This window comes from Lepisosteus platostomus, chromosome 13 (genome assembly GCF_059453375.1).
Source record: "Lepisosteus platostomus isolate fLepPlt1 chromosome 13, fLepPlt1.hap1, whole genome shotgun sequence".
NCBI classification, from domain to species: domain Eukaryota; kingdom Metazoa; phylum Chordata; class Actinopteri; order Semionotiformes; family Lepisosteidae; genus Lepisosteus; species Lepisosteus platostomus.
Window position 1 is genome coordinate 18446767 of NC_142623.1, and position 8279 is coordinate 18455045.

An 8279-nucleotide genomic window follows, 5' to 3' on the forward strand; every position below is an offset into this window, starting at 1 on the left:
ACCTTTTACTGTACAATGTTTCAAGGTCGTGTGTCCTTTGCTCCACAGTTTCACAGAGGACAAGTAACCTCTACTGCCCTGTATCCTAGATTGTTGTTGTTTCTTTGGGTAAGGTGGCTCACCTACATTAGTCCAAACTATCAATTTTAGTTTAACAAGAAGGTCATTCCATGAAAACATTATTCAAACAGTTTAATATTAATGTTCTATATTCATGCAAATGAAGGTTTTTTAAGGTTGCCAAACATTAATTTATAGATTGATTGTTGTAAATGGGTTGCTTAATTAAAGAAACTGTATTACCGACCCCAAAACGTACAGTATGCACACATTTGTTCAGAGACACACAGAAAACAGAATAATGACCATCGATCCATTTTAGAACAATTTCATCCAATTCAGGGTTGTGGAGAGCCAGAGCCTATCCCGGCAAGCGACAAACACAAGGCATGGTACATCCTGGGCAATATGCCAGTCCTTCGCAGGGTACACACAAACACGCACACACTCACACCAGGACACAGAGTAATACAGCATGTTTGGAGTATTATTTCCAATAAGCTAAGTTTCGAAAACTGTATTTTTCCCAAAACATCAAAGTTTCAGTTCTTCCACTCTTAGAAAAAACAGCACAAAAGTGTGCTGGTTCCCACGTCTTCCCTCACAGTTGTTCCTCTTAACTTGACATTTTACAACATTTAAAAGGCAAAAAGATAATGTATACTGTACAAGGGCAATTGAGAGTGTTAGACCCGAAGCAAAGAAATTCTTCAACTGTATCAGCTTTAGAGACCTTTCCTCAGTACACCTTTCAAATTTTCAACAATGTTTTGAACTTGAACTTGAACTTGAACTTTATTGCCATATGTAACCGGTACTGGTACAATGGAATTCTTACTTACAGAAAGTCTCTCGATTGTAAAACAAGTGTAAAAAACAAAACAAAGTGCAAACAGTGCATCAAGACAATGTACAAACAAACAATAGACAATGTGCAAGTAAACATGTAGACAGTTTGAATGTAAACAATACAGACGTGTAAACAATGACTGGAGATGTGCAATAGATAAGAAATCATAAAGAGGTAGATGGTGATGGTGTAGGTGTGGTCCGAGGGGGATGGCTAAATGTGTTCGCCAGTCTCACTGCTTGTGGATAGAAGCTATTGAAGAATCTAGTGGTAAGTGTCCGTATGCTCTTATATCTCTTGCCTGAGGGCAGTGGGATGAAGAGCTCATGCCCGGGGTGGTGACTGTCCTCTGTGATGGCCAGAATTCTACCACAGCAGCGGTCCTCATAGAGCTGTTTAATCTCGGTGAGACCGCAGCCGATGATCTTCTGGGCCATATTGACCATTCTCTGCAGTGCCTTTCTTTCTCGCGAAGAGGTGTTGCCATACCACGCGGTGATCCTGTTGGTGAGGACGCTCTCGATAGTGCAGCGGTAGAAGTTCACCAACACATGTATTGGCATCCCCCATCGCTTGAGGCACCTCAAGAAATAAAGGCGCTGCTGAGCCTTCTTCATGATAGAGTCAGTGTTCACAGTCCAGGTTAGATCTTTAGAGATGTGAATTCCCAAAAACCTAAAGCTGGTGACTGTTTCCACTTCCGTTCCATCAATACTGAGTGGGCTGTGAGTGTATGGCCTGTGTCTCCTAAAGTCCTTAGCTCTTTCGTTTTCTTTATGTTCAAGTCCAGGTTATTGCTATGACACCACCTAAGCAGCTGTACAACTTCATCCCTGTAAGTGGACTCGTCATCATCACTGATCAGTCCTATTATAGTGGTGTCATCGGCAAACTTAATGATGCGGTTGTTGCTGTGTCTTGCTGTGCAGTCGTGAGTAAATAGGGAGTACAACCTTGGACTCAGACAGCAGCCTTGTGGGGTTCCAGTGCTCAGGGTGAGTGGTGTTGATGTTTTATTGCCTATCCGCACCACCTGTGGTCTCTCGATAAGAAAGTCCAGCAGCCAGTTGCAGACAGAGTTGCACAGACCTAATCCCCTGAGCTTTGTCACCAGTTGACTGGGTATGATGGAATTGAATGCTGAACTGTAGTCCACAAACAGCATTCTCACATACGAGTTCTTAGTGTCCAGGTGTTCCAAGGCTGTATGCAGAGCCAGGGAGACAGCATCATCCAATGATCTGTTGTTCTGGTAGGCGAACTGTAAGGGGTCCAGGGACTCTGTGATGGAGGAGTTGATGTGTGACAACACCAGCTTCTCCAGGCATTTCATCACCACAGATGTTAATGCTGCTGGGCGGTAATCATTCAGGCATGTCACGTTTGTCTTTTTGGGGGTTGGAACAATAGTGTTTTTTTTAAAGCAGGTGGGGACCATGGACTGTGACAGGGAGGAGTTAAAGATGTCTGTAAACACTGTGGTCAGCTGGGCTGCACATGTCCTCAGGACGCGAGGTGGTATCCCATCAGGCCCTGCAGCCTTACGGATGTTCACCCTGCTCAGAGTCTTCTGCACGTCCTGCTCTGAGAATTTCAGAACAAACTCACCCTGCACACTTGAGGTCTTCTCAGCATTGCCCGTGTTCAGAGCATCAAAGCGGGCATAGATGTGGTTCAGCTTTTTTTTGTTTTGTGCTTTTGCTGGCATAATCCAGGTCAAGGCAGTGGCACAAATACTTTATATCTGTACTGGCTCTGAGGAAGCAGCAAAAATGTAGCAGAAACCAGATTTGAATAATGAACGTCTTATGATGGAATGGCTAAAATCCTGTGCAAATGATGTGGCCAGGAGAAAGTCTGTTTTTAAAAGTAAAATATAAAATGAATGTTTTCAAGTGCTACAATCAGAACATAATTGCTCTTGTGCTTGGTCTCACTTATCAGCGGAATTGAATTGTTTTTCCCTTCATTTTATTAAAGTATATCAGGTGCCACTGGGTTAATTTTTCTCATTCCACTTGTCTAATTTGTATATGATGTACAGTAGTTGTGCCAATGAAGGGTTCTGTTCAAATTGTGTATGCATTTTTCTAGTGCTCTAGAGAGATGGCTCATTTTTAAAAAACTACAAATGCATATTCGAGAATTAAAAAAGTCAGTCTAATTAACTAGAGTTGTATGATGACAATTGACAATATCCCAACAATTGTGTCACAACACAATCCCCTTCAATGATGAGTAGATTTCTGCTAGGTCTCTGCCACAGCTGATAACGGGCCAAGAGCTGCATCACTCTCGAGACGACAGAAAATTACTGCAACACAAGACAACATTCTCTGCCATGGCTGAGTTGTACACTACAGGTTTTCAGGTGAAGATGAAATCACTTCAGTAACTCATGCAGCTCACTGATCAAACTATATAAAGTTTCAGGAAGTCTAGTAGATTCCAGACATCAACAATCAGACTCATATAAGAAAACAGTTACTGGTTTCTAATCCACATACTGTATATACAAAATTGTTACTTTTATTCCATAAAGGTTAGTTTTAATGTGTTGGCTGAAAAGCAATGTAAATGAATAAACAATTAGAACAATGTCATATTACTTTTCTAGCCACTTTGTTGTAAGATGTTTTTGACAGCAATATTACATTTCTTAATTTTAGTTCAGGTAGGTAGCTGTATCAGCATGCATAGGCAGCAAAGGAACAAGCAATAGGTTTATTCCATGCTGAAAAAAGAAGAAAGAAAGCACAATGTTTTGGCTGTGTATTCTTCTTCGGGTGTGAGCTCACACACTTTTCAGCATGGAATAAACCTATTACTTGTTTCTCAATTTTATTTACCTAAACTTGCAAAGCAAGTTTTGAATATTTTTGTTTGAGATTTTCATATTAATCATTTTGCCTCAAAACTGTTTTCAGTTCTGCTTTGGTATGGAAGCAAAATGTTGCACTCCAGTACCCAGAATGCCATAGAGGAGAAGAGATGGTTCCTCTTATAATCTTTCAAGGTAGGGCAAGCCAGTCAGTTCCCACAACTGAGACTGTACTGTGGCTGTATGACGGCAACTTATCTCACTGTGCTGGAGTCTGATCATCACATTATAAATTGCAACATTTATAAGACAGGTAAACCATTTCTTTTAAATAAACCATTGATGATGTAGTGGATTTAGCAGTAGGCTTTGCAAGGTGAAAAGTCTTAACTGAAAGACTCAAACAACTTGTTGTGTTTTTTTTCTAACAAGCAGTCTACAGTTAATACTCCAAAGACAACAATCTCAATTGTGCTATAGAAAGCTTAATATATGAAGGACAATATTGGTTGGGAGTTTTCTTGAAAGGTTATCAATGCAAAACATTTAAACACCTTTTATAGATCTGAAATAACATCAATGCCATTGAAGAATATGCTGGAACAACTCTTCAGCCACATACTGTAATGCACAAATAGAAAGAGAACACAAATAGATACTATCTGGAAGTGCACTTAAAAGTGAGAACAGAAGGCACTTCTTTTATACAGGTGGAATTATGAAAGAAACTACCCAGCTATGTTGTTGAAGCTGATATCCTGGCTTCTTTCATTAAATAGCTGGATGTCATCCTTGGATCGGTGTTATTAAACACTAAATGAACTACAACCAATTGGCACAAGGAATTCTTCTAGTTTGTAAAAATGTGAATGTTTTTATGAACATACTGCATACGTGTATGCGTATATTCAGTTGTGTACTTTTAGATAGACATTCTAAGTTAGAAAAAAGTGAGCCGATCACTACTTAAAAAGGTTTTCAAAAATCTGCTTTAAACCGTCTGTGAGGAAGAAGCTCTCAGAACCCCAAGAAGAGAAGCAGAAGAGTCCACATAATGCCAATGTTTCCAAATCAATCAATGAAAGAGAAATACCGTAAAGCATATTGGACATGCTACTGTGAGGATTTGATCAAGGGTGAGGGAAAAGAAAGAATGAGAGCATTATAACACAGGATATAGTTATTAATAAGAAAGCAGAATTATTAATTACAGAATATGGTGAATGTGCTCAACTGGATCAAGTTGGATCTGATGAAAAGTCAATCCACACCGGAAGACCAGTGATCAAGGGATGTTAGGACAACTGATCAATGGTGGTGTCAATTCCTCGATGAGCAGTGAAGGATTTTTCTATCAATCTGAAAGAATCACAACAGTGGAGAGTCAGCAATGATTGATGTGTAGTGGGTCATTGTGGGGCAGACACTGTGATTGTCTGCGATAATTGGAATAAGGAATAGGAATAGAAAGGTTCACAAGGATCTTTTCGCGAGACTGAAGTTGTGATTTAACAGATGTGTGGGAGGAAATCAAATTAAAAGCCAATACTTTGGCTTTCCTTCTTATAAGTGCTCCCTGTCTGCACTAGGTGCTGTGTGCAACTTTTCTCTCACCTTCTCTCAAACACCTGTGTTTGGTTGTGTCTGTTGGCCAAGGAGCTGCCTAAATGAGCGCCCTGTTTTTAGCTGCCCCATGTGGCATCACAATATATAAACTATTTTCACAACTGAAAGGATGTGTAAGATACGATAAGTAATTTAAACCATTGAGCCATTTTGTTTTAAAATATTAAATTATTTATTGTACTGTTACAACCAAATTTGATCCTGATAAATATTAACATTTTACATTTTGGAATGTCTGAGTACAATGCATTTTACTTCACAAACATTACAAGGGTTATAGAGAGCTTAAGTGTCCTTATGAACCTGAATACTTTGCAAGAAAGGTCTGTTTTTCATAAGTCTGGAGCTCCCTAAAATTACAGGAGAGTAACACATCAAATTAATTAATCGATGCAGTGATGCATCAGTAAACTGATGTGCCTCTTTATGCTGTCATGTTTTTCAGGGAAAAAAAGACAATGGTCAAAATTCCTCCTAAGAACAAGGCTCCTGGTGTTGATATTTTACCTCTACATCATTCGTTCTGATCTGGTATTTCAAAGAGTTTACAGAGAGACAAGCAACCTTAACACAGGAAGCAACCTGACTGTGCACAAACAGCATCTTTTGTGCATGTAACGCTGCTCTGTAGAGGTGAAAAGGATCCGATGCAGATGCAGGAGTCGCAGGGAGGTAAGTAAGCGTACCGAGCAAATCCAGGAGCTGAGTCGTAGTCTGAAGGCGAAGGTAGGTCAAGATCCGGTGAAAGGCACTGGTGGCGAACAATACAAAACGTGAAACAGAATCGTGGTCGAAAAGAGGGCTACAGGGTCAAATCCAAAACAGGCAAAGATAGCAAACAATCCAAGGGCCAGACGAGATCCGAAGTCCGAAGGCAAAAGGTGTAGGCAGAATTCCAGGAAGGCAAAAGAGGGGTAGAACGCTAGGCAGAGCAACAAGTAGTGAACTCAATACCGAGCAACGGGAATCAGGTAAGAATGGTATAAATAACCCAGCGTGCCACACGGTAGAGCAATTGCAGGTGTGATAACTTGTGCGGCGGCGCTTGTAAGTAGTAATCCGCTGCTGGTGCTGATTAGCTCGCTTACGTGTTGATCTCTGCTGGCTGGTGGTCGTGACAGTACATGAGTGGTGAGCACTACCTGGCTGATGCAAGTGAGTACTTCTACATCATCAAGGGCAGCTCGTATCGGCATGTGTGTGACCTGAGCACTGATAGCAAGGCGCACATGTTCCCACTTCATCCGAACTGTTAAGGTGGAGATCACTACCTGTTCTTCGATGGGTATTTCCATTTCATCCTTGAAAACAAAGACAAAGAGTTCCCACGTTATCACAGAATGTACAATCTAACAGAAGATACCTATTCTTCTACCCATGTGCTCCATTAAGACATTCCTCAAGGCCTCTATTATTGGGGCTCAGCTACTGAGTTCAATGTCCTTAAACCAGTTGATGAATGGGGAGTTCAGTACTGTGCATACAGTGATTTGAGTGAAAGTGCTACAGTACACACATATTCATTCAGTCCTGATGTGACAGTCTTCCTGCCAGCTGGGTTAGCAGTTGTCCATGGTGAAGCGTTCTCCTGCTGTGAAAACATTAAGACCATATCCAATGATTCAGTCACACCGATATCCTGGAACAAGAAGATTACCAAGAAGATAGGGTATGTAAAAGAGACGCTGTCCAAACTAGAGAACAACCGGAAGGTGGGAGTTTCTCTGCCATAAGCATGTTTTGTCAGTTGTCAGCTGAGTGTCAGTGCAAAATATGGAGGATCATCCCTCAATACAGAGAAAGAAAACTGGAAGGAAGCAACAACAGAAGAAGAGACCATGTCCTTCACTCTGAAGACCGAAGAAAGAATATCCATTTAGCAATATGTGATTGGTTTTTGGAAATAAAAGGTATTGTTCTCCCACCACATCAAATTTGATGACAGCCAAAAACGGACACGGGGAGGAGACGACGAGGAACTGGGCAGGTTGACAAACAGGGGGGCGTGACGACTGTGCACTGGTGCGCGGGGGGGGGGGATCCATCCAAGGCAAGGTTAAAAACCAGAACAGGATCCGGTGCAGGGACGGGGAATAAAAATGGGTTAACGAGACCAGGCGCTCTGAGCCCCGGACCCAGATGGTCAGGACACCGTGATGAAGCCTATGCCGTTGGGTCACTCCTGGACCTGCTGGTAGGTGGGCTTCTGGGAATCCATCTTCCAATGCTAGGCCCAGAATAGTGAGAGTGTCTGGCTTAAATGAGGAGGGGAAGGACTGGGGGCAGGTGAACATAAACAACTAAAATGTGAAGGATCTGGAGCGCTCTTTATTACGATAGTGACAGATCCACCAACTGAAGAGCCCATATCCCACTTTAAGAGTGAATAAATGTCACCAGATTGCCAGAAATTCTCTATAGCTAAAAATATCTAGCAAGATGGATACACAATATGATTTAAGCATATCATAATACTAAATTGAGAATCACAGAAGAAGTATTAGTGAGTTAGTATTTTGATTTGACATTAGTCTGTTAGGAAAGCGTAATCTTTGAATAATATTCTTGCATGTTTTATTTTGTTGGCATAAATCACCTTCACATTGTTTTCTTTTTTATATTTTGACTGAAAAGGCCAGTTTGCTATTAATGGTTTCTTTAAGCAAATGTCTTATGTACAAGGTAAAATAATGTGCAAGGAAGGAAATGCATTATGACATTCATAGATTTTATTGAAAGTTTCAGTACAAGCAAGTAAATTGTATTTGATAAATCAAAGTTCAGTGTCAATATATGAAGCACTTACAAATGTAATCACTTAGATGAATGATTCTACATACCATTTTCACTGTAATCACTAATGGAAAATAAAGTTTAAATTAAATTCTAAAATCAAGCTATTCTTTTTATTTCTGTGTTGCT

General features: G+C 40.7%; 1 long non-coding RNA gene across 1 annotated transcript; it reads left to right on the forward strand.

Moving 5' to 3' along the window:
- Positions 1–3954: 3954 nt before the first annotated feature.
- On the forward strand, positions 3955–8249 carry LOC148650160 (uncharacterized). Its single transcript, XR_015926237.1, has 2 exons — positions 3955–4044; positions 5803–8249. It is a non-coding gene; the product is annotated as an uncharacterized LOC148650160 (long non-coding RNA).
- Positions 8250–8279: the final 30 nt, after the last annotated feature.